The following is a 27,626-nucleotide window of genomic DNA, read 5'->3' as shown; positions in this document are numbered from 1 at the left end:
CTGTTTCTGATGACAATTACTTGCTTGCAGCCCCTCCGGGGTACGGAGTGCTGCGGACTACTGTCTATGTGCGATCTATCAATAAAAAGAGTTTTGAAAAAAAAAAATCACTACTGTAACTAAAACACTTTTACTCAACCGTTTACAGGAGATGTCCAAGAACTGAATCTAGGATCCAGTCCTGTAGTTAGAAAAGTAATCCATAGAGTACTAATTGCATTTAACTAGAAAAACACTTTGGGGCCCATTAAGATAGCAGGCGGATCACCCCCGCCAGGCTGGCGGTAGCCACCGCTGGCCTGGCGGGGGCGATCCACCCGCCATCCTACCCTGAATGACCCACCACCATATTAGCATGGCGGGGGGTACCGCGGCGGATGGAAAGACCGTCCGCCTCTTTTTCGCCTTGCGATCGGGGCGGAAAAGGATTTATATGGTGGTGGTGTCTATTAGACACCGCCAGCCATATTATGATAGGCATTTGTGAATGCCTTTCCGTGGCGGCAATGCTGCCACGGAAAGGCATGCGGAGTCCCCTTGCGGGGGCACGTTGCGGGCCCCCAGTGACTCCGGGTGGGTGGGGGGTGCACATGGGGGGTACCTATGGTACCCCCCTGCATTTCAATGCACAACATGACAGGCTCCTCGCGGTGCCTGTCACGTTGTGCATTGAATTGCACAACGTGCATTTTTAGCATTGCGGCGGGCAGTGCTTCAGCACCGCCCGCCGCAATAGTAAAAATGCGAGAAGCACCCGCCAGTGTGGCGGGCGCATCCTAATATGTACATCGGGACTCCCACCCTTATGGCGGGTGGTCCCATTCACCGGTAGGATGACGGGCGGAAAAAGTCCACCCGCCATCCTAATGGGGGCCTTTGAGTTCAATGTTGCATTTTGTTTGGATTTGTGTTGCCCATTGCAACAACTGTAACAAGTGTACTTAAAGTCTGTTTCCTATTTGCATAGTATTTAAACTAAACTAATTCATTCTGAGAAAGTATATTTTGTAATGTAATGTATAATGTAATTAAAAAAATAAAATATCTAAAAATAAATAGTTTTAAATATGTGGTAAATCAGTATAAAAACAAATATATAACAATCAATACATTTAAAAATTGTCATTTACAAAACATTCAAAATTCACTGAAAAAACGATAGGTTTCAGGCCTGATATAGTTAGGAATTATCATTTAAAAAACCTTAGAAATTCACTGAAAAAAACATAGTTTTTAGGGGTGGTATAGTTAGCTGGACATTTCACTCGTACAAAACCATTGAAATTCCTCCAATATAGTTAGTTGTACTAACTATATGTCGCGCCCGCAATGCACTGCTGATGATGTCACATATTACATCATTCATGACATGGTCAGTGTCATCACTTATGACATCTCAAATGACATCACTGATGACTTCACTGATGACATCATCCAAGTGACAATCAGATACACCTCATCATACACTAGTATAACTTTTCATCACTCACTGTAAAATACAGAGTATCATATTTGAATAGATTGACACACCAATACAAGTTTCTAAAAACCCACTTAGTGATTCCTACAGATTCACTCATACATGTAGTCAATGATCAATAGAACACTATCAAATATACTTATACACCTATATCGACATTACACACAGCACACATCCTATTCACTTATGAAGTCATCCTATTCACTTATACAAACAATGGGTTATACCTACATTTACTTAGCTATACACTTATACAAACACCACTTTATCTATTCATATAGATAGTAACTTATACTTAGTGTGTTATAAAATCACTATTACAAGTATACAGTTATCCATACAGTCACGCATACAATCACTGAGTCTTATGTATACTTATTTATAAACAACAACTGACACATACATTGCCTTTTATTTTTCTACTTTGTTGGACATGTACTATTGAGAGAGACATTTGCTCATCACCACACCCAAAAAGATATTCACTCACCCAAACAACTATTATAACATGTAGTCTTAATGTCATATACCTACTAAATCAACTATTAACACATCTTTGGGCAGTCACACACCACCCACTGACCCACCACACATTCACTCTCCCATACAACTACTCTGTTAACTAATAAGTAAGTAATATAGACTTTGAAATAGCTAGTAACCAACTGGAGAAGTAGTTTACTGACAAAGTGATACAGATGTTCGCACAGTTTAGTCACTATCCAATATATTTAGTGAGACACTTCAAATTAGCCAAGTAAACAGTCATTCACACTGCTACTAAATCCTCCATCCAGATATTTATATTTATATATCCGCTCATTCTTCAATGCAAATTGCTATATACATAATACATATTTAAATAACGAAGCAAACCACATTCACTGGATGATGTCATCAGTGATGTCATCAGTGATGTCAAAGTCAAAGTCAATAGTTACTTTATTCAGTTAAAATTTTAAAACCATCAAAGTACAAATCACATTGCATACTACCTAATACAAAAAAAATCATTTCAGATCGCATACTAAATACAAAAAATCAGCCAACCCATAATGCACAATTTCCACCAAAACAACCCTTGGTATTCAAATGAATTGGATAAAAAGTTTGTCACACATCACAATCCAATGGTTAAAGGGCTCTATTTTTTCTTAAGAAAATTGTTAAGGAAAAAGAAAAGGAACACCAGCACTATTATTACAAACTGTTACGTCGCCTAATTGCCCCTGTAATAAAGCTTGCAACCCCAAAACATACAAGCAGGGAGCCCAGCATTTGCAAGTAGGGTAGCGCTGGTCTAACTTGCTCAAAGTTACCTCCTCTTAGCAGTGGCAAGATAAATATTCTGTGTAGCGTAACATAAAAATCGCAGAAAAATACCATATGGAGGGTATTCTGCTCTGAGAAGTTATCACATGGACAAGGGCCTAACAAACCCTCTTTAAAATAGCCTTTTGGATGCGCCAATAACCATGGCAACATATTATATTTAAATCTAATTAGGGTGAACAGATGATAGGGTTTGTTTAGTGTTAGTGGTGGAGTGGTGTGGTGTGGCTCACTGGTTAGAGGCGGCAGACCCGGAAGCAAAAGTCGGCCCGGGACCAGGGTTCAATTCCCGACGCGGCAGGGTCGTGGACCAGGGTCAGCGGACTCGACAATTCTCACCTCGGTGCCTACTCTAACCTGGGGTCCCACTCGGCAACTCAGGGCATTAGCTTGCCTATTCTCCACAACAGCCCCATCAACGCCGGGGATGCCTGGCTCCACCTTGGGGATTACCAGTAGGGACTATCCCACAAGGAAAGCCAGGATGGGTTCCCCAGCTGTATACAGCGCCGGGACGCCCCTTTCCTGGGGCAGCTATGCGCTTTACAAGTATACGACATTTAACGACATTTATGTATCTTAGGTACGGCTTCATCTACCTACCTAGACTTAACACAACAAAACACCTCTCTGAGGATTTGGCTACTTCCACTTCCTAATAACAACCAAAATCCGTGGGTCTAGAAAACTGAAAGTGTGTGTTTGTCAAAGTTGGAAACAAGGAATGGATTACACCAAAAAGGAGTCAGCACAGGAATAATGAGAATATCTCAGAGAGAAGTAGATTCCCATCAGTCACCGAAGTGATATTTGTCATCCTTTGGGAACCTCATCCGTACCTTCTAGTTGTAAATAAGAAGGTACTCACAGATCTTGTGATACAGTCTGTGAATAAAACATGATACAGTGCATGTGATAGTGCAGTGTGGTGATAAGAGTTTATAAAATTTGATGACCAAAAGGCAAAATGTGTTTATTAGGTATCCTTTGGTCTCAAAGATAAAAAAAGTGCATGGTCGCCCTTAATAGATATGTGGGCGCACTATTGCGGTCGACATGTTTCAGCCAAAATCAGGCTTTCTTCAGGACCAGATATTAAAGACTACTGCACATATAGTGAAAAGTAGATTAAAATAAATACAACCTTGAACCTTTGTACAGCTATAATTTGTCAGCTTGAACTTCGGTATAAAATGCTGTAAAAAATAAAAGGGGATATCATGTAAAATGGTGAAAAACAAACACATTGTTTCAACAGTGAAAACACACACAGAACAAATTCCTCTTCATATGTGTACAGAAATAATAGTTAAGTACTAGGATTAATTTCAATTTATTTGGAGAGAGTAAACCTTACCCGTTGAAAATCGGGAAGATGATATCCGCTCCTGGCAACTGCTCAGGGCATGAGGCAACGCTCTGAAGGGAAAGAAATATTAGAGGTGCCAATTGCAGTGACCCATTATTGTTTAAAAGTCTGACATAACACATGTCAATTTAGAGAGAATCGAGGCATGTGTTGTCAGATAGGAAAAAAGATGTTTATATAAAACACTATGACATTATGGCAAGTAATTGGTTGTAAAAGTTTGTAGGGACAGGCAAAAAAACGATACCCAAAGAGTAAAAAAGTTATGTCTAACTGAACTACCAAGAAAGTATCGAAGTTTATGACTAATGAGTCAAATGGACAGACAGAAAGCTGCTTCTCTTACCTACTCCGTCGCTACCCCGGACCGGAACATGAGAATCACCAGCGGTGATGTTCCGGTCGGGGTAGCGGTTTAAATACCGATGTTAAGTGGAAGATGAATAGCAGCTGTGAATTCAGAAACGTAACGGAGTCATGTGGCTCCAAGGCCACCAATGTTTATGGGTTATGGATAGAAATACTAAAGGCCGATTTCTGTGATCTGGCATTGGTTAAGTGTTCTCCAAGCCACCAATCATGTCTCTCGAGCTGCCAAAGGCTGGACGGAAGCGCAAGTGTTTTCAGAACGGCGCTAGTGATTCAGGGAAATGTAGTTTGAAGAGCTCCTGAGAAGACAGGCGTTCCAATGAGTGTGGAATTATGTCATATGTATATGCCCAATAGGTAAACATGATTGTCAGTGATACTAAAACACACTATATAAAAATTATAGTTTCTCAAAGAATAATATACAAGGTATTCAATAATAAGAGAATTTTAGGCTGATAGCTATCTCGTACCGGCAAAAAGTCATGACTAGGAACTCAAAGCTCGAGTCTGTAATTCTTGAGCTAGAGCTGCCCCTTATTCAAATACGTAAAACGAGATGGCTTAAGAGTATGAGTTCATGGCTTACACATATCTGTATTATTAGATGTCAATAATCTAGGGAACTTCATAATTTTAATATTTGGAGATCAAAATTAAGATAGTGTAGAGCATAGCAATGTCTAGAGCAGGAAAAATGGACACTGAGGTCTCTGTGTTTGTGTCTCTAAACATAGGGCTAAACTTGCACTTTGTCTTAATCATATGGAATAAGGTGTGTCTAAGTAAATGCAAAAGCTAGGAGGAAGAGGCCACTGTTTCCCACGATGTTGAGAGAAAAAGGCAGTAATCACGGCAATCAGAGGGAAGTCCATAAAATTGCGTCGTTTAGACCGTTAATGTCACTTGTTAATTTTAAAATCCAACGTTGTTCCTTTTTAAATAGGAAGGTGGCAATGTCACTGATGTGTGAGGGTATGTACGGCTGTTCAAGAACTGTCCAACACATTTCCTCTGGTTTGTGCGTCTGTTCCAAGAAATGGTTGGTCAGGCGTGTAGCCTGTTTCTTGCAGCGGATAGTGCTCTTGTGTTCCATTATGCACTGTTTAATCTTACGTGTGGTCATCCCTACGTAGCGCTTTTGGCATGGGCAGGTGATCAAATAGATCACTCTCTCGCTGTTGCAAATGGTATGTTTGCACTGCCTCCATGGGCGAGAGGTACCAGTGTCAATTTCTGTTGTATGTTTTGTTTGCGGGCACACGGAACAGCTGCCACATGGATAATGTCCCTGTACTGCTGGCATATTCCAGAGGGTGTTGTGTGCAGTATTAGAGGAACCTCGTGGTCGTGTATGTACTAACCAGTCTCGTAAGTTCTTTCCTCTTTTGAAAGAGAACAATGGTGTTGGAATCTTAATGTTCCCTATATTTAAAATACGCCAATGACTGCATCAGTTTCGACGTAGAATGTCTTTACACCTGTATTCCCCAGCTCGAAACATTAGACGCAATAGGAACCCTTCTGGATCAGCAATCAGACACTTTATCCACTCCAGTTCCCTTTATCATGGAATGTGCCAGGCTGGCTATGACCTAAAACTTCTTCAAATATGAAGATCAGATATACCTCCAGACATCAGGGACATCGATGGGGAGCGTTTTCGCTCTCAGTCTAGCCAACCTTTATGTCCACATATTTGAGCAAGATTGTGTACTTGTTGAGACAAACCCCTTCCGGAACAACCTTTTTCAATGGAAACGCTATATTGATGACATTTTTGTCATATGGAGAGGCGATTTCAACACACTCGAGTTGTTCCATTCTTGGCTTAATGCGCAAAACAACTATTTAAAGTTTACGATGGAAGCCAGCAAAACTCATTTGCCTTTTTTGGATCTGCGCATTTTTCCATCTGCCAGTGGTTTGGAAAGTGAATTGTACAAAAAAACAATGGCCCGCAATTCACTACTTGCCTACGACAGTTTTCATTCAAAATCTGTACGAGATGGACTACCTTTTGGCCAGTTCCTCCGTCTCCGGAGGAACTGTTCCACCAATGAGGATTTCAATAAACATGCCACTGTACTTTCACACAATTTACGAGCCAGGAAGTATCCCAAAAGACTAGTCCGACATTCCTACAAGAGAGCTCTCAACAGCAATCGAGATGCACTCCTAGAGACTAAAGTGTCAAAGCCACCTCTTACACGACTGACATGCGTCAACACTTTTAATACGCATTCCAACCAGATTAAAAAAATCGCGAGCAGTCATTTGCGTATATTAAATATAGGGAACAATAAGATTCCAACACCATTGTTCTCTTTCAAAAGAGGAAAGAACTTACGAGACTACATGCTAGCAGTACAGGGACATTATCCATGTGGCAGCTGTTCCATGTGCCCGCAAACAAAACATACGACAGAAATTGACATTGGCACCTCTTGCCCATGGAGGCAGTGCAAACATAACAATTGCAACAGCGAGAGAGTGATCTATTTGATCACCTGCCCATGCCAAAAGCTCTACGTAGGGATGACCACACGTAAGATCAAACAGCGCATAATGGAACACAAGAGCACTATCCGCTGCAAGAAACAGGCTACACGCCTGACCAACCATTTCTTGGAACAGAAGCACAAACCAGAGGAAATGTGTTGGACATTTCTTGAACAGCCGTACATACCCTCACACATCAGTGACATTGCCACCTTCATATTTAAAGAGGAACAACGTTGGATTTTCAAATTAACAAGTGACATTAACGGTCTAAACAACGCGATTTTATGGACTTCCCTCTGATTTCCGTGATTACTGCCTTTTTCTCTCAACATCGTGGGAAACAGTGGCCTCTTCCTCCTAGCTTTTGCATTTACTTAGACACACCTTATTCTATATGATTAAGACAAAGTGCAAGTTTAGCCCTATGTTGAGAGACACAAACACAGAGACCTCAGTGTCCATTTTTCCAGCTCTAGACATTGCTTTACTCTACACTATCTTAATTTTGATCTCCAAATATTAAAATTATGAAGTTTCCTAGATTATTGACATCTAATAATACAGATATGTGTAAGACATAAACTCATACTCTTAAGCCATCTCGTTTTACGTATTTGAATAAGGGGCAGCTCTAGCTCAAGAATTACAGAGTCGAGCTTTGAGTTCCTAGTCATGACTTTTTGCCGATTCAAGATAGCTATCAGCCTAAAATTCTCTTATTATTGAATATCTTGTATATTATTCTTTGCGAAACAATAATTTTTATATAGTGTGTTTTAGTATCACTGACAATCATGTTTACCTATTGGGCATATACATATGACATAATTCCACACTCATGTGTACGCCCGTCTTCTCACAAGCTCTTCAAACTACATTTCCCTGAATCACTAGCGCCGTTCTGAAAACACTCGGGCTTCCGTCCAGCCTTTGGCAGCTCGAGAGACATGATTGGTGACTTGGAGGACACTTTACCAATGCCAGATCACAGAAATCGGCCTTTAGTATTTCTATCCATAACCCATAAACATTGGGGGCCTTGTTGCCACATGACTCCGTTACGTTTCTGAATTCACAGCTGCTATTCATCTTCTACTTAACATCGGTATTTAAACCGCTACCCCGACCGGAACATCACCGCCGGTGATTCTCAGGTTCCAGTCCGGGGTAGCGATGGAGTAGGTAAGAGAAGCAGCTTTCTGTCTGTCCATTTGACTCGTTAGTCATAAACTTTGATACTTTCTTGGTAGTTCAGTTAGACATAACTTTTTTACTCTTTGGGTATCGTTGTTTAGCCCGTCCCTACAAACTTTTACAATCAATTACTTGCCATAATGTCATAGTGTTTTATATAAACATCTTTTTTCCTATCTGACAACACATGCCTCGATTCTCTCTAAATTGACATGTATTATGTCAGACTTTTAAACAATAATGGGTCACTGCAATTGGCACCTCCATTATTTCTTTCCCTGCAGAGCGTTGCCTCACGCCCTGAGCAGTTGCCAGGAGCGGATATCATCTTCCCGATTTTTAACGGGTAAGGTTTACTCTCTCCAAATAAATTGAAATTAAGCCTAGTACTTAACTATTATTTCTGTACACATATCAAGAGAAATGTGTTCTGTGTGTGTTTTCACTGTTGAAACAATGTGTTTGTTTTTACACATTTTACATGTTTAACCTCTTTATTTTTTACAGGAGTTTATACCTAAGTTCAAGCTGACAAATTATAGCTGTACAAAGGTTCAAGATTGTATTTATTTTAATCTACTTTTCACTATATGTGCAGTAGTCTTTAATATCTGGTCCTGAAGAAAGCCTGATTTTGGCTGAAACATGTCGACCGCAATAGTGCGCCCACATATCTATTAAGGGCGTCCATGCACTTTTTTTATCTTTGAGACCAAAGGATATAAACTCTTATCACCACACTGCACTATCACATGCACTATATCATGTTTTATTCACAGACTGTATCACAAGATCTGTGAGTACCTTCTTATTTACAACTAGATGGTACGGATGAGGTTCCCAAAGGATGACAAATATCACTTCGGTGACTGATGGGAATCTACTTCTCTCTGAGATATTCTCATTATTCTTGTGTTGACTCCTTTTTGGTGTAATCCACTCCTTGTTTCCAACTTTGACAAACACACACTTTCAGTTTTCTAGACCCACAGATTTTGGTTGTTATTATGTATTGATGGGGGATTTATCCGTGCTGGTCTCTAAATGTCCCTTGGACCCTCTTCCTTACTTGGTATCTTATATACTTCCACTTCCTCCCTTGTTAGCATTGATCTATTCAGAAACTTGTCCTTCAGACCTCTAATGGCCGCCTTACCAAGAGCTCTAGGAGTTAAAAATTGGTCAGAACAGCCCAGTGATTCCATTTCTGTCTTAACATAATGGATCCACGGGATGTCAAGACCTTTGTCCAAGGACACACAGTGCTGAATGATCAGCTGGTTCATATTTGGTGACGGCTGAGACCAGATTCTTAGCCAACATAATAATGGGGCAACCGCGATCTGGTCTGAAATGAAATTGGCACCTAAATCTTCATGGAGGTCAATTATTTTCAACTGTCTGGATGTCTCTAGTCTCAGTGTAGCCCCATACATCGCTCCCATAGGTTACCATTGGAAGGCACTTGGCGTTGTAAATTTTCATAAGGGCAGGGAGTGGTTTGAATCCTATTCTCCGTCCAAACCCCAATATAGCCCCTTACGCCCTAGCCAGGGTGTTCTTTTTATGTGCATGCTGCATCACCCACGAGCGTCTTTCATCAAAAAGGACGCCTAAATGAGGAAAGGCAGGGACTTTCGTAAGTTTCAAGCCCTTACAAAAAAATGTAACCTTCTTTGCCCGGCCCGTTCCAATTGACATTGAGTGGGACTTTTTGAGGTTTGTAATTAAATCTAGTGAGTCCATAAAATCAATAAAACAATCTTAAAGAGTTTGTAATCCACGCGACATCCTTGCTATCAAAACTGCATCGTCTGAATACAGTAGAGCTGGTATCATTTTTGTGCCTGCTCTTGGGATGTCCTTACAAGAAGCGGTCAAAACATCTCCCAATGTATTGATGTAAAGAGTACACAGCAGGGGAGCCAAAATGCACCCCTGTCGTACCCCTCGCCTTACAGCCCATGCATTGGTTAGGCTGCCGTTCTCATTATAGCGAACAGCAGCCGAGGTGTTTTTGTGAATGGCCGCCAAAAAAGAGATCAGGGCTGGCTCCAGGCCAATGCAATGTAGGGAAGCCCAAAGTTTTTGCCTTTTTACGAGGTCGAAAGCAGTGGATAAACCCATAAAAGCCAAGTGGACGTCACCACGCTCAGCGACCGTGTATTTCCCTCTTACTTGATGAAGGTTAGGACATTGACCTGTCGTGCCCTTGCCCTGCCTGAATCCATATTGGAGATCCAAGATGATTATATACAAAATCCAAGGAGTATCTTATATCATCACTGTGATCATTCAATAGTCACATATAGACATAATCAGTCCAACAAAAAAACTCTTTACAGCAGGCTTGCTTCTTCTTTCTTTTTTATTTTCACACTTCAAGTGATTTCTTCAAAGATGTTTCAATAATATCCGTACAGTTCAAATGATGATCAAGTACAGCCTACGCATTTCGTCCCGCATGGGACATCATCAGGGCTGTAGAAAGTAAAGAAAAAAGAACAATAACTCACCATTCGCTAATAAAAACATATACCGATTCGGTAATTACCGAATCTGTAAAATTACCGATTTTACAAGTGGGACAGGGTGTTACTTTGCACCCTGTTGCACCCCTGTTTCTGGCTTGTGTGCCCTTAGGGCATGTATGTGTGCCACATGGCACACAAGCCAGAGCCAGAGCCTGAGCCTAAGGGCATGTATGTGTGTCACATGGCACACAAGCCAGTGACACCCTGTCCCACTTGTAAAATCGGTAATTTTACCGATTCTGTAATTACCGAATCGGTATTTGCTATTGAATCCTATAGGCTTCAAGGCCCATAGGAATCAATGGTAAATTCTGATTCGGTAATTACCGAATCGGTAATTACCGAATCTTACCGATTTTTTTTCCTACATAGCAATTACCGATTAGTATGTATTGTATTGTATTGTATGAAGGTTTTATACCACGCATACTGTCACCCTACAGGTATCCTGGCGCTTTAGATTTTACAATATCAGCATCCGATGAAGAAGAAACATGGGCGCAGAGAGCACTAACAAGTTGGCGGGAAAAGCCAAGTTTTCAGGCTGCGCCTAAAACTCATAAGGGATAAGTAAATACCGAATCGGTAAAATTCGGTATTTACCGTTTGGTAATTTGCTATTACCTACATCTAGCCCTAAATTATCTGGTCTAAAAAGAGAATTGCCTGCATGCTAATGTCTGCATGATTGCTAGAGTATATGTGTTGAGCATGATTGATTCAAAGAGTGGATGGGTAGTGCATGGTAATTCTGTGAGAGCATGCGTACTGCCTACATGAATGTACAAGCGTATCTGTAATCGGTGATTAATTGCATAAGTGGATGGATAATACATGGGTGATTGCATTAGTATATAAGTGGTGGTTGAGTGATTGAAAGAGTGTGAATGAGCAGTGTCTATGTGGTTACAGGACTGCATGGTTAGTGCACATGTGATTGTAGCTGTGAAGTGTTACTGCCTGGGTAATTGCATGAGTACATGGGTAGGGACTGGATGATTAGAGTAATGCAAAGAGAGTGCATAGTGAATTTATAAGTGCGTGGGTATTGGCAGAGTGATTGAGTAGTACATGGTAGTGGCTGGGTGATTGGAGGAGTGCATGGACAGTGGCAGTGTGATTGCTGGAGTGCATGGTTAGTACCTGGGAATATGAACGTGTGAATGAGCATTGTGTAGGTGGTTAGAGGACTGCATGGGTAGTGCACATGTGATTGTAGCACTGCATGTGTTAGTGTGTGGGTGATTGTATGGGTAGTGATTGGATGATTACAGTACTGCAAGGAGAGTGTATGGTGAATTTTTAACTGCTTGCATATTGACGAAGTGATTGGACGTCAGGCACTTTGCCAGAGTTACTAAAGAAATTTTCCATTATTCAAGCTCCGAGCTTTTGTCTCTTAGCACACAATGTTCTAGCTGCAATAATCACGCTTGGTCTCCACTGGCTTATTCCTTTAAGAGTGAACAAAGCACATTTCAAATAAAGCCAGAGGGGACCAGCGTGTTTTCTCCTTCTGATTCCTCAGAGTTCAGGTTTCTTAACCTGAACTGTCGGTCCCTGGCCAAGCACCACACGGAGGTTTTGATTTATTCATAGAAGAGTCCCCAGATGCGTTATTCTTTACATATTCTGTGTCGGAATCATGGTTGGCTCTCCCTCCCAAGCTATAGCATGAATACACAGAATAGATTTGGAAACAGAGGGGGAGGTATTGCATTAATTTACAAGAAGCCTTACCAGTGTAGCTTCACAAAGGAGGATATTTCTGATTGCGAGAGTGCCCTTAATCACAATCTTACAGTCTCTGGTCTCCTTATCTATCAACCACCAGGTCCATCAAAAGCTTTCAGGGAAGAATAGGTGAATAAGGCTAATTGATTGCCAACAAAGTGGTGAACTTAATTATTTTAGGAGACCTCAATTTGCATTTGGAAGATAACCGTAAGAAGGAGATTGCCAGTTTCTTAGCAGATTTAGAAGCTTGTCAGTTGGTACAACGTGTTTCTAAAATTACACACTCAGCAGGGCATCTGTTAGACCCTATATATTCTAATCTAGCCTGTATAAATATCTTGTCTCCGTTTCGCAAGGCCTGGGCAGATCATTTTCCTGTTTCCTTTTCTCTGCAAAGGAAAGCCACTACAGAATAGTTTGCAGCCTGCCTTAAAATGACCTCGGCACAAACTAGACGCTAATTATTTCTCAGATCATTTGCTAAGTCACAAACCTCAGCTACCCTTAAATATAGACACAGCAAATACTCTTTTTCAGGACTGGCTGACTCAAGCCTTACATAGCTGTATTCCTGTTAAACTGAACTCTAAAAAAAAAGCGCAGTCCAATCCATGGTTTAACAAGTCTTTGACTCAAGCAAAAAAAACTGCAAGTGACATGAGCGTGCTTGGAGATGTGCATACGACCCAGAGGTTAACAACCAAAACCGTGCATCAATTAAGACATATCATAAATGGGCTGGGAGAGCCAGTTCAGACTTCATTGCTTGAAAAAAGTTCAGAGAATAACAACCCCTCAAAAACTATTTTTAACCTTCTTAAGGTCATGAAGAGTTCAAACGTGAAGGCAGAATCATCTGTTACTTCAAAAAAAACTGTGACAAGTTGGAAGAATATTTTGTGAACAAAGTGGAGAAGATTTATAACAATCTTCCAGGCATATCTGCCACCATGGAAAATGTGAACGGCGTAGGGACAGTGGTCCCAGTGTGGAAAGAACATTCTCTTCTTCCCGACACTATCTCTTACTGAGGCTGAATCTCTCTGGTTAAAAATTAAATCAGGCTCCTAGTTGACCCAATAAATCCAGACCAACTCCGACAGTTTCAAAATCAAATTCTGGCATTATGCAGCGAAGTGATTAATGTATCCCTGACCACAGCATCTATACCATCTGAATGGAAGCATGCCAAAGTTATACCACTTTTGAAGAAACCGTTATTGGAGCCATCAGGGCCGGGAAACTACTGTTCTATATCTCAGCTCCCTTTCTTGGCCAAGGCTACTGAACCTCACGTAAATGATATCCTTACAAAGTTTGTCGAACACAACGAAATACTGGACCCTTCCCAGAATGGCTTCAGATCCCGACACAGTACCTAATCTGCTTTGTTGGCTGTGATGGAGCAAATTTGAAGTAGCCCTGATGAAGGAAACTCTGCGGCCTTAATTCGTCTTGATTTAATAGCCGCGTTTGACACCCTCTCCCATGTGATTTTATTGCTCTGTTTGCAGGAGATAGGGATGGGGGGATGGCATTAGCCTGGTTTAGATCTTTCTTGGAGGGCAGAAATTTCCAGGTTACAGAGCCACCCTACAGCTCTCAGGAGTACATAATTCACTACAGGGTACCCCAGGGATCAATATTGATCCCTATGCTCTTTCATATCTATATACAACCCTTAGCAGTGGTAGCAAGAAACAGAGGGTTGTCATAAGTGTCGTACGCTGATGTCACCCAATTAGTTATCTCCTTCTCCAAGAAATGTACAAATAATCTTGTTAAATTCAAAGAGGATATGCTGGATTGGATGGCTACAAACTGCTGCAGTTAAATGCCAATAAGCCAGAAATACTGCTGTTTGGAAAAGACAGTAATCTGTGTTCGGAGCAATGGTGGCCAGACAAGCTGAAACCTGCACCCGACGCAGTAAAACACCTTGGACTATGGATTGATCATGAACTTTCTTTTGAAACTCAATCCCAATCAGTTGTAGGAACCTGTTTTGGGCTGTTGCGGGGATTAAAACCTCTGCTCGGTTTCTTTGACGCAAACATTCGTCAAACGATTGTTCAGGCCACGATCTTATCGAGGCTGGACTACGGTGATTCCCGTGAATAAATCCAGTATTCAGCACCTTCAAAGAACACAAAATGTGGCTGCTTGCATTCTTTTGGCGCTCCCTAAATCTTGCTCTGTGTCCAAGTCTCTGCCAAAACTACACTGGTTGCCTGTTGAAAAAAGAATCCAGTTTAAGGCGCTGTGAGTTGCTCACAAAATCCTGACCCAACTAGCGCTCCTTGCCTGACACACATGCTATCACTATACGTTCTGAGCCACTCCTTACGTTCAGCCAACCGGATGTTAGCATGTATCCCTGGCGTTCTAAGAGCCAGAGCTGGAGGACGCTCTTTTAAGGTCTTAGCAGTTAGACTCTTGAACGCTCTTCTGGTCTCCATCAGTGGCATTTAGAATCACCTGGCATTTCATAAAGCCTTAAAAAGACCAGGCTATTCCCAGCTTAATCCACCTGTTTTCCGCTGCCTTTAGTTGTGTGTACCTGGGTAGCGCTGGGATGCCCCGTTACTGGGGCAGCCATGCTCTTTATAAATCCTTAAATAAATAAATCAAATAAATTAGTACATGTTACTGGCTGGGTAACTGGAGGAGTGCACGGGGAGTAACAGTGTGATTGCTGGAATGCATGGGTACTACCTGGGAAAATGAAGGTGTGAATGTACAGTGTGTAGGTGGTTAGAGGACTGCATGGGTAGTACATATGTGATTATAGTACTGCATGTGTTATTGTCTGGGTCTTTGCATGAGTACATAGGTGCTGATTTGATGATTAGAGTACTGCAAAGAGAATGTATGGTGAATTCATAAGTGCTTGGGTATTGGCGTAGTGATTGGATAAGTACATCGTACTAGCTGGGTGATTGGATAAGTGCACAGGGAGTGACAGGGGGATTGCTGGAGTGCATGGGTACTACCTGAGTAATTGAAGGAATGCATCAGCAGTCTCTAGATAGGTTAGAGGACGACATGGGTAGTACACTGTTGATTGTAGCAGTGCATGTGTTAGTGCCTGGGTCATTGCATGAGTACATAGGGAGTGACTGGATGATTACAGTGCTGCAAGGAGAGTGCGTAGTAAATCTATAAGTGCTTGAGTATTGGTGGAATGATTGAATAAGTACATGGTGCTGGTTGGGTGATTGGAGGACTGCATGGGAAGTGACAGGGGGATTCCTGGACCGTGTGGGTAGATGTTGGCTAATTGGAAGAGTGAATCAGTAGTATGTAATTGGTTAAATGTCTGTATGGGTAGTGCATGGAGAATTGTACCTGTGCATGAATTAGTGGCTAGGTTATTGCATGAATACATGGGTACTAACTTCATGATTACAGTGCTGCAAGAAGAGTATATGGTGATTTTATAAGTGCTTGGATTTTGGCGGAGTGATTTGGTAAATACATGGCGCTGGATGGGTTATTGGAAGAGAGTTTAGGTACCGTCAGGTGGATTGCTGGAGTGCATGCGTACTACCTGAGTAATTGAAGGTGTGAATAAGTAGTGAGTACATGGGTAGTGACTGGATGATTACAGTACTGCAAAGAGAGTGCATAGTGATTTTATAGGTGCTCGGGTTTTTGCGGAGTGATTGGATAAGTACATGGTGCTGGATGGGTGATTGGAGGAGTGCATGGGTAGTGACAGGGCCATGGCTTGACTGGAAGGGTAGTGGTAAAGGGATTGTAGTAGTGCATGAGTTACTGGCTGGGTCATTTCATGAGTATATAGGTACTGACTGGATGATTAGTGTACTGCAAAGAGAGTGCATAGTGAATTCATTAGTGCTTGGGTATTGGTGGATTGATTGGATAAGTACATGGTACTAGCTGGGTTATTGAAGGAGTGCACGGGGACTGACAGGGGGATTGCTGGAGTGCATGGGTACTGCCTGAGTAATTGGAGGCGTGCATGAGCAGTATCTAGGTGGTTAGAGGACTGCATGGGTAGTACACAGTTGATTATAGCAGTGCATGTGTTTGTGCCTGGGTCATTGCATGAGTACATATGTACATATATAGTGAGTGGATGATTAGAGTACTGCAAAGAGAGTGCATGGTCAATTTATATGTGCTTGAGTATTGGCGGAGTAATTGGATAAGTACATGATGCTAGATGGGTGATTGGAGGGGTGCATGGGAAGTGACAGGGGGATTGCTGGAGTACTTGGGTCCTACCTGGGTAATTGGAGGAGTGAATCAGTAGTGAGTAGGTGGTTAGAGGACTGTGTGTGTAGTTCACAGATGATTGTAGCCATGCATGGGTAGTGCTTGGGTAACTTAATCTTACCTGTTTTGAAGTAGATATAAAACTGATTGAAACAGTTTTTCCCTTCTTTTTTTTTTGTAATGTAAATGTAAAATATACTCAGTAATTCATGTTGACATCGTCTCCAAATTTTTGGCATTAAAAATATTAGATATGAATTCGCTAATTCATTAGGCAACTAACATTTGAACTCTAAATGTGCATCATTGCAACGTGTACAACCTTTATTGCATTTTAAATACACAGTATAATGTCCAGATGTTGAAGTAGGTCCATCTTGGAAACCAATAGCCACTGTTTTAAAAGTTCTTCCTGAAATTGACACTTGACCTGCCACAACATTTTTAATTTTGGTTTCCAATTTTATTCCATCTGCTCTACAATGTTGCAGCATTAAAACGATATATTGTCCAAATCTTTCTATAAATAATGTTGACAACATTTCTGGTTTGCACTGAGTACATTCCATATCTTGATTAGCTGATTTTATCAATTCATTGAAAGACACTGTTTTGCAATCTGGTATTGACAAATATATAAATCGTTCAGTGTCTGTTTTAGTGGTAGATGAAAATGAACAGCTGTCACATGTATGATCCCATCTGTAACGTAGTCCAAACAGATTTTCAATTTATATTCCTTCATCTTCCAATACTGCAAGCATAAACATTCTGTGTAAATTGTGAAGAACCAGAACATATTTTCAGAAGATTCCGCACGCCAGAAGCAGTATGGATTTTTGTGTTATCAGTTTTCAACTTTTCAAAAACATAATGTAATAAAGAACTGAATCTTTTTTCTAGATTTTCCATAATTGCATGCTGTACATTTTCTAAAAAAACACAACGTTCACGATTACATTAGCATAGCAGTTGATACCTGATCTATTTTCTAACTGATATCCTACAATATTAGCAACCATGTCCACTTCCATTTTCTTTCCAGCCTCATCATTCTTTTCAGTTCTTTTCTTCTTTGTAACTTCAGTAGAATGTTTCTCATATTTTCGTTTTGGACGTATTAAACATTTTTCATAAATAGGATATTCACCTAAGTTAGGAGCATAGAGTCTTCTTAACCTATTATACTCTTTTACACAATTTACAACTGCACTAATTTTTTCCTCATCAAAATCAATCAACTACAAACCAGATAATGTTCTTACTCGAGACAATGCAACCTATGCCATACCCTCTTTAAACACAGAACTTCCAATATTTACCAAAGCACAGTCAACATTTTAACCTTGAGATTTATGAATGGTCACTGCACATGTTAAACAAACACGAAACAGATTTCTACAAACATACAAATCTTTTACAAGCAAGAAACAAATACCACAAAGTGCAATCTGTTTCACCTCTTCAATCTGATCAAATTTAATGTTCAAAAATTCAATTCTAGCTCCATTTGGATAACTAACAAATTCAACAACTTTCCCCATTGCTCCATTTACTAAACCTCTCTCAACATCTAAATTACGCCTGTAAAATTACCCGGCAGTTTACAGATTCATATAAGGTCTTTTCCAAACCAGCAGTCTTAGATATTGATTTTCCAAAGAGTTTAATTTTAACTGTAATTTCTCTGACAGAAGAATAGTTATTCCTTCACATTCTATTTTATCAGTGGCTATCATTTTCATTTTCGGTTGTTTCTCCAGTTTCAACAGTTCTTTGTTGAATGTAGAGCATTCTTTCAGCGTTGGTATAAGGCAAAATATAGACTTCTTTTCTGCAATATTTTGGTAGATAATTTCAGGTGTAATATTTTCTTTTGGAAACAAGTTTGTTAGTAGCCGACATTCTAAACCTTCTTTGCCATTCTTTGTAAAGACACCAATTCTAATATGTTGGAGAATTGTTCCATAATTTGTTCATTTGCTTGGTGCATTTTCCTAATAAGTTCTTTATATTCAAAATAAGTCCAAATGTTCACATTTCCAATACACCCCAATTAATTTTTAGTGTCTTCATGAAGAAGGGTGTTAAAAACTGGTTGGCCTTTCACAGGAGTGAGTTGTAGTAGATCACCAAATTCAATTACATGTTTTCCTCCAAATAAAACATCGTAATTTGTTTTTTAAATCTGCTGCATTCTCAAATGTAAGTTTAAAAGCAGGCTTACCTCATCAATTATTAGAAGTTTCATTTTCTTCAGTACTCTTAAAACTTCGAAACAAGCTTCTCCAGATAGCTTGTGATATTCCAACTTATTTTCATGTTCATCTGGAAACATAAGTAAATGATGTAATATAATCCCTTTGATATTGTGTACTGCTAATCCTGTTGGAGCAGTTACAACACACAATAAGGGCCTCATTAGGATGGAGGATTTTCCGCATCCTGCCGGCACGGAGGATGCGGAAAATCCTCTGCGGACCCACCAAAGACCCACAGCCACATTAGGATGGCTGGTGGGTCCCGGTTTCTGTCCGCAGCTTTTCCGCGCGGTTGGCTCACAACCGCGGCGGAAAACCACTAATATGGTGACAGTGTCTCTCAGACACCGTCAGCCAGATTAGGATGGGCTCTGAAACATGCTTTTCCGCTGTGGAAAAGCATGTGTAACTTCACTGCGGGGGCCTGTTGCGGGCCCCTTAGGTGAAGGGGGGGGTGGGGGGTGCACATGGGGGGTACCTATGGTACCCCCCTGCATTTGTATGCAGAAAGCGGCAGGCACCGCGCGGTGCCTGCCACTTTCTACATACAAATGCAATGCGTGCATTTTTAACATTGCTGTGGGTGCAGCTTGAAGCCGCACCCGCCGCAATGTTAAAAATAGAGGATGTGACCGCCAGGGTGGCGGTCACATCCTAATTGCACTGGAGGGACCTCCGCAGGCCATGCGGAGGTTCCCAACTGAAAAAAGGGGAGAGATTTCCCTGTAGAACCCAGAAAGGACCGGGAAATAAATCAAAAAAAGGAGATTTCCTTTCTGAGTGTTATAACTTTACAATTGACTAAAACGTTCATTTAGGCTTCAACACAACAGCAATTACCCCAGATAGTCTAGTTCAACCAACACTAACAACTGTATGTATCAAAATATAATTTTTATTTTAATATTGTCAAAGCAAAAAAAATACAATCATAAAATTTGCTAAACACATTAAAATCCTAATGTCATCATCATAATTACATAGAATCGTAAAAATCCTTTTATGTACAACACATTTTGGGCAATACATTCAGTTCTTAAAAAACCATAATTTTCAAATGTACAAAAAAACCAATTAATAATGCATATTCATTAAAAAGTTTGTCGACGCGTTTCGGTGATGTATTCTTTAGAACACCTTCTTCAGGACTTTCTAAAGGATCTTCTTAATCTAAAAATAGATACATAACAGTTTGTTAGATATTAAACTATCGGGGAGTTGTACCACATCACTATTGACGGAGTCCTAATTTATCTTACATTTAAAAGTGGTCCTTTTATACATTGCCACATCAGGGTACTGGAGTATTGTAATTGGTGATAATATTATCCCTCGCGTTGCATCAGGGAATCTGTGCATAGGAAATACAAGTTTTGTTTAAAACTTAAGTACATGCTAATAACACCTGATCGCAGTATTGCGAGAAATTAATGCGAGTAATAACTAGTTCACCTACTTGTCATTGCATCAGCAAGTCGGCTAGTACAAACAGCTTATCCAGTTCACGTTAGGATCCTTGTATCTCTCTAGATTGATACTCGGGTGACTCTGGACTCTGCACTCCGTGGATCGATTTGCTTGGCGTATGCACCTCTTTTTATATTTAGGATGCTCTCACCAACAGTCTAGATAAATAACATATATGGTATTTATTATCTAGAGTATTTATATAGCTTATTCATTATATAGATGATTATCACTGGAATGAACTCCTAACCACACTTCTTTCATTAATAGTGTGGATACATACATGCTAGAAAGTCTCTGCAAGTTGTGCTAGAAAGACTCTACATTTTGTTATTAGGGATTTTAAACATGGCTCATGTCCAAAAACATCTGTGCTCCAAGTAAACAGAAAAGTATGTATAACTATCACACTGAACTGTTATTCTTGCACTATTTAGGTAGTACAGTAGCATTTCATATCGGGTATTACTCTTACTTTAGTTCTAGATGGATGGCTGTAAACTTCCGCCCCTCTTCTCCACTTCATCTTACCCTAGCCCCTAGGACTTAACAGCTATCGAAGCGGTAACCTATTCTAGTCTGGATTTCCTTACCACTAGCACTACACCGGCGGTTAGGGGCTCCCGCCCCTGCCCACCGCACCCTCGTGCTGTAGCCCCTCAGTCTACCGAGCTAAATCAGAACCTCGACCTACTTGGTGACGGTCCCTCTTACCTCCTCTCTGGCGTCCAGTCGTCTTGACCCTTCCGTGTGGTGTACGAGCCTGTAACTAAACAGAGCGTTTATATACACCCACACGCCCGGTGTTTCAAAAGTGATTGAAAACACCTGAGGCTCAGTTATTACGGTTTTGGCGGCCATGATGGTAGTTTTTTACCGGGCCATCGAGATGTACACATTCGAAGATGGACAAAACAGTCAGAGACAATACTGACCTCTTCGTAATGTTTTTTAAGACGCACACTGCGATTTTTGTAGAGGAATCACGCTGGTGTGCAAACACTATTACTGATGCACATTATTATAAACATTTTAGCGATATCTGAAGAGTATTCATTATTCTTATGTTCTTATATTTTTATAAAGGAATCACGCTGGTGTACAAAACGCTATTGCCGGTGCACCTTATTATAAGCATTTTAGCGATGTCTGAAGAGTATTCAGTGTTTTATGTTCTTATAATGATCACAATGTTGTCGGCCATTTTAGTAGTTTTTGATAAAAATTGCATCTCGTGACACCGATAACCCATTGCAACAAGGTAATCCTTGCATATATATGGCATATTATCATATGTAGATTTTACAATTATACATACGTTCTATATTCTTGGCATTATGCTCAACAATTAATAATACATGGGCTTTAACCTACTGACAATTACAGATGTCTTATAGTATTATTAACACACAATGTTAACAAATATCCACTGTTAGGCTCTGCACGTATTCACTCTGCAATGGGGGGTAGTGCTTAATCAGCTGATCACAAAAAGTCCCACCTCTCCCCAAGTGATATACAATCGCAAAAGCCCATTATTTTAACTCCTGGTGGATTTTACAAGCAGAGTGAAGACGTCCATCCCCTTTACAATCCAGACTCATATTTCACTTCATTTGTGTATACAGTTGACTACCATCTTAATATTGCTGATCTACTTCACTAATCTCTCCCATTCCTCTCTATTGTTTAACCCTTCTGTATATGATTTAAATTTAGACATGAAGAACTGCTCTCTTTGTTTGCGTCTTTTATCAGTATTGCCACCCCTCATTGATATTTTGATTTTTTCCAATATGAACCAACGTAGTTCATCTTCTCTGTGATTCATGGTAATCCAATGTTCAACTAGGGGGGCGTTCTTCTTTTTATTTTTTAAAGCTGATCTATGTTCAGATAGGCGCAAGCGCATTTCTCTGCCTGTCTCGCCAATGTAGCATTTCTGGCAAGGGCACATAAGAAGATATACAACATTGGATGTCCTACAATTAACATGTTCATTCATCCAATGCGTTATACCCTTTAGGTCAATTTTATCTGATTTTATTATGGTTTTGCAGTGGGAACAAGTTCCACACGGCAAATTGCCACGAATTGGTGCATTGTGGTCAATACTTAGCTGTTGGCTCCTTTTAGGTTCTCTATACGTTTGTACTAAACAATTACGAATTGTTCTATTCCTTCTATATGCAAAGGTAGGTTTTGGTAAAATGGTCTGACCCTTTTTGTTTAGAATCGACCAATTCTTAGTGATTAGATTCCTCAATTTTACACTCATGTTATTGTAGTCTGAGACCATAACTATGCCATCCTTAGGCTGTAGTGATGCTTCTTTTGGCTCAAACAAGGTATCTCTGTTTCGGTACTTTGCCCTCTTGTAGCTTTCCCTAATGAGTCTTTTGGGATAACCCCTCTCCACAAGTTTCTTTTTTAGAATTTCAGCATGTTTTTCAAACATGGACCTATCCGTGCAATTACGTCGGATTCTAATGAACTGGCTATATGGTATACCATCCTTTTGACATTTTGGATGGTAGCTAGTGTGGTGGAGCAATGTATTTCTATCAGAGGGTTTAACGTATAGTTCCACCCCTAATTTCCCTTCCTGCGCCTTTATTTTGATGTCCAAGAAGTCAACTGCCACTTGACTCTTGTTAGAAGTAAATCTCAGGTTTACATCTCCACAGTTCAGCCAGTCCAAGAAAGCATTGAGGTCTGACTCACTTCCGTCCCAAATAAAAAACACATCGTCTATAAACCTAGACCAGTGTATGATGTTTTCAAAAAAAGGACTGACCTCGTTGTAAATATGCGTTTCTTCAAATTTTCCGACATATAAACATGCGAGGCTCGGAGCACATGTAGCTCCCATGCTGGTCCCCTTTATTTGGCAAAAGAGGTCCTTATTAAAAAGAAAGATGTTATTCAATAGGATTATCTCTATGCAATCGACAATGAAGGTGTTTAGTTCGTCCAGTTCTTCCTCTCCCCTTCATAAGATATTCCTCATCATTGTGATAGTATCTACTTGGGGTATGTTAGTATACAAGGACTCTATGTCCAAACATACTAACCACTGTGCCTCATCATTAAAATCAATGCCTTCAATTTTCGAGATCATGTCAGTTGTATCTTTTATGTAAGATGGTAACATTTCCACAAGTGGACGGATGAAATGATCCACATATTTACTTAGTGGTTCGGTACTAGAGTCAATACCAGACACTATCGGACGCATTGGGGGGTCCTTCATGTCCTTGTGGACTTTTGGGAGTCCATATAGTGCTGGTATTTTTGGGTGCTCATTCACTAGGAACTTAAACTCTTCCTCACAAATTATGGAGTCCTCTCTGGCTAGAGTGACTCGGTCTCTTATTTTCTTTTTAACATTATTCCATTCAGTCAAACTAGAACCCCTATAGTGTGATTTATTATTCAAGAGGGAATACATCTTAGAGTTGTAGTCTTTGGTGTTGAGAATCACTATACTCCCTCCCTTGTCCCCAGGTTTTATTGTTATCTGGTCAGATTCAGAGAGGTTTTTTAAAGCTTCTCTTTCTTTTTTAGAGAAATTACTCTCGGTCCATGTTTTTTCCGACAGCAACTTCTCCATACCTATAGACACCACTTTCTCAAATGTGTCTACCTCCTGGCCGACCATGGTAATGTTAGGGGTCCATGTCGATGGGAGTTTTAAACCTGATTTGTTATTTCGGGGAGCTGATTCCCTATCCTCAAAGAATCTTTTCAATCTAACCTTACGGAAAAAATCGCGGACATCTCTTTCCAAAGAGAACCTGCAACCAGAGGTGCTGGGTGCAAAACCTAGACCCTTTTCCAAAACCTCTATTTCAGTCCTAGTTAATGTTTTATCTGAGAGGTTTATGATTGGTGCTTTTTGTACCTGATTGTTTAATCCCAGTCCTTCTGACTGCGTGTCCTCATATAGGGTCTCCTCATGATTCCTTCCTTCTGTCTGAAGCCCTGACGGCCCCTCCCCCGCGTTCTGAAACCACGCGTCTGTCTTCTCTGTTGGCCTAAAAAAGCCTGATAATCATGGTAACCATCCATGTTTTCCTCTCTTGTTTCCTGACGCTTGGAATTGTCAGGGACTTTCTCAGCTTCAGAGTCACTTGTATTATATGAGGTATCCGAAAAAGTTACATTTTTCTTGTAGAACTTATTCTTATTGTATTTGTATGGACGATTGTTATATTCAGGGGGAGCTGGTTGATCATAATAATCTTTACGGAGGTATGGGTATACCACCTCCAACTGGAAATTTGCTATATCCTTCCTCAGTTGGTTGCTTTTTTTATTTATCATGTACTCCTGATATCCCATAATGTCCTCTTTTATTTCCGCTAGTTTTTTTATAGCGTCCTCCAAGGCAGTAGATTCATTCAGATCTTTTTCTAGTTTTTCTATTTCCTCACGTTCTATTATTAGTAGTCCCTGAGCTGTATCAATGATGAGAAGCATCCAATCGCGGCTGCATCTATTTGCGATTAGTGTCCAATTATCTTTAAACTTCTAATCCTTTACAAACAATCCTGGTTCATTTGTTATTTGTAAACCTTTTGGAATTACCCCTTTTTTGCAGTACTGAATAATAAATTCTGCATGGAGCTCTGTTCGAATCAACTTTTTCTTTAGATTCCATAATTTGTTCCACCTATCGTCTTCACTTTTAGATAGGGTTACTGCATTAATGCTTTTGGAAGATCCACCCAATAATTTTACACATTGATCTTCAGAGAACCCAAAGGTTCGTAGTGTATCCATAAAGGTTCCCTCCTACTCTATGGTGGCGGACGGACTCAGGTCCGTCCGCCATCATAATGTGCCCCAAATGTGAATCTGTTGTTGTTTGTAGATAATTTGACAAACATTTACTCAAGAAACATTTTCCAGTTCCAGGTTGCCCACTGATGTATGTAAGACTAGGTTTAAATGATGTTTTTGGCAAACACTCTTTTCATGCAGTAGTCCATGTTCTATTTGTTGTGTAACTTGGTGATATATTACTTTTTGTTCAGTATTCAGTTAATGTTAATGTTAATGTTAATGTTAATGTCAATGTTAATGTTATGGGGGATTTATATAGCGCACGGCTACACCGCAGAGTGTCCCGGTGCTGGAGCAACAGAAGTTGTTCTTGTAAGTTTTTCAAATCAATATTGTCCTGTTGTGCTTGTTGCATCACTGTTTCCTCTTCACTCATTGCTATTGCTGCTTCATTTTCAAGTACGGCTTCTCCTAGTGGATCTTGACTTTGTGCATCAGAACTCTGACTATCTTGAGAACTATATCTAGCTATTTCAGCTGCAATAGTACATCCTTGATTAATCTCTTCGTTCAACATTTGGAGATAATTTGGAAAAATTGTACATTCAATGCTATCTTTACATGCATTGAAAGGACCTTCATAGCAATCAAAATCTTCAAGTAATTCCCTTACACTCCGCCAAGGTTTGAAAGAGTTGCAGAAGAGCTAAATAGAAAAACTCTCTTTTATCTGGAGTATCCCAACTTAGTTTCCTCTGATTAATCAGATTTCCTTTGGCATGTTTTACCAAAGATCCTTCACATCAAATTAAAGCATATTTTCCTTCATTTATATTTTCCGTAACATTTTTCTTAAAGCTGTAATGTTGCAGTACTTCATATAGACATATCTTTTCCAGGTGTGGACTTCCATTTGAATAGCACGTATCCAACATGTTTGTTTTAAAAATATCTGTACTTTCTGGATCATTTAATGCTAAGCATTCAATTACTTGTACAGGTTTCAAAACTCGATTTTGTGTCACACCAAGACCTAGACTTATCCAGATGTCAATCGATCCGAACATTCGTAGGACCCAATTTCTCAATGTGAAAGCATCTTCAAGCTGAAGCTGTACAATTTTTGCTAAGTGTCTTCTCTTGTGAAATTTCTTCCCACATTTCTTTCAATTCTGTCTTTTCAGATTTGGTAATATATGACTTAACATAGCGAGCAACAGCAATTGAGTTATCTGCAACATATTGTATGTCCATATTTGCATTCCACATCGTCAAAATCACTGGATTGTAATCATTAATGTACTTTGATTCTTCTGGATTTTTTATATATTAAGTATTTTTGGGTGATTTTCGAGTGATATAAAACTGTTCACTCTTCCTCTGGAAATGAATAGACGTGGAAAACCAAATTGACATTTTGTGTAAAATTTCTCCATCGACAATATTTTCCACATCGATGATTTTGAAACTGTAAAACTTGCTATCTCAAGTTGTTCCCTGCTTTTTCTTTTGGTATGGTACAGGTAACATATTGTTCAATAAAAGACAGAACAGTCTCATCACTGTCAGTTCCAAATTTTGGTGCATTCTTGATCCATAACAGCATATGAATATGAGGTGCACCACTAACTTGATATTCCTTTCTTCAAGAGAAATCAATAACTTCGCCAATAGGTGGATTCTTTTTATTATAGATGAAAGACATCATTGTTTTAAACCTATGATTAAAATATTTGCACACATTTACAGGATCCAGGGAACACAGCTCTCCAGCTGTCTTCAATTCAATATTCTCTATATTTGAATTTGCTTGTCGTAGAAAATCAAGTAAATCATCCCATGCGTACTCAGCACAATAAGTGTAATAAACCACGTAGGGGTTCCTAAACTCCTTAACATACCTTTCAGTTCCCTATGACATCGATACCAATATTCATTAATGCCTCGTTGACATGCTATCAAATTAATTAACTGTGTTTCTGATTGTTCGTCTCTTTCTTCAACTTTGTCCATAAATTGTTTGCAGAAGCATCCAAAAAACGAATCCCAGTTTATATATGTGATTCACTGCATATGAAAGTGCTGAAAGGTCAGTTTCAAATAATAGATGAAACAAATATGTTATACATTGTCTAAATCTTGCATCTTCTGAGTACAGTCGTAAAGTACAATATTTTGAAGCTGGAATCTGAACTGGTAGTTCATCATATTGTCCACCTTTTCCAATAGGGAACAGCTGTGGAAAACAATGTGCTTCCAAACTTTTTTCCCATACACTCATGAAAGTTCCTTTTGCTTTTTTCATCTGGAACAATTCAATACTGTCTCCTATCACATCTTTTGAGTGT

This window comes from Lissotriton helveticus, chromosome 4_1 (genome assembly GCF_964261635.1).
Source record: "Lissotriton helveticus chromosome 4_1, aLisHel1.1, whole genome shotgun sequence".
Lineage (NCBI taxonomy): Eukaryota > Metazoa > Chordata > Amphibia > Caudata > Salamandridae > Lissotriton > Lissotriton helveticus.
This window is presented reverse-complemented; position numbering follows the sequence as displayed.